Source organism: Solanum pennellii, chromosome 5 (genome assembly GCF_001406875.1).
Source record: "Solanum pennellii chromosome 5, SPENNV200".
In the NCBI taxonomy this organism is placed as follows: Eukaryota; Viridiplantae; Streptophyta; class Magnoliopsida; order Solanales; family Solanaceae; genus Solanum; species Solanum pennellii.
Window position 1 is genome coordinate 12,836 of NC_028641.1, and position 943 is coordinate 13,778.

Genomic DNA, 943 nt, shown 5'->3' on the forward strand with positions numbered 1-943 from the left:
TATATATATATATATATATATATATATATATATATATTTTAATTTTCGCAAGATTTATAAAACTAATTAACTTAAAATGATTTGAAAAACTCACGGAGCTCGATAATTAATTTATACCGACGCGGGTCAAAAATTGGGTGTCAACACCTTTCATGTTTAAGCATAATTTTTTTATTATTATGATATAACAAATTTTTGAATTTTCTCCTAAGAAATATATCACTATTGTATAACCTAAGCAACTTAAAAAATATTTCTTTTTATTACGAAATGCTTTTGTATATATATTCTCATTGTCTTCTTTATTTTCCTTTTGATGTGTATTAAAGAACCAATGATTTATTATTTCGTGAATAATTCATTAATTAGAGGTTCTTGAGTTATGTGATAATAAAAAATAATCAAATTCATGTTGGAGTATTGCTCATATTTTTGTAAGAACCTATTTTTCCATTATTTTTAATGTATTGATATTAGTAAAAAATTGTTTGCAAGCTCAACACAATTATTATTTATAACGGTGCAAAATGCAGACAAATTACCTAGTACAGAAATAAAAACACTTGAGTGATATATATTATATATGACCGCGCAAAATACAGACAATTTGTAGTGATATATATGACTTGCAGTAACATACACTTTATATACATCAGATACACTCTAAATACACTTTGCGTACACTTATTCAACAACTACTAGCATACGCCTAACATATATCCAAAATACAATTATATCATCGTTCAACCATTAAAAAAAAAAAGAAGATAAACCCATCATATTCATCATCAAAAATCATTGAAACCAACATTCATCCTGTTGTAACAATACAAAATTCCTTTGAATCATACACTATGTTTGGATCATTGTTATCCATTGCATTGTATTATATCGTTACTATACCTACAATGTTTATTTTTATTGTTACTTAAAATGTATTATA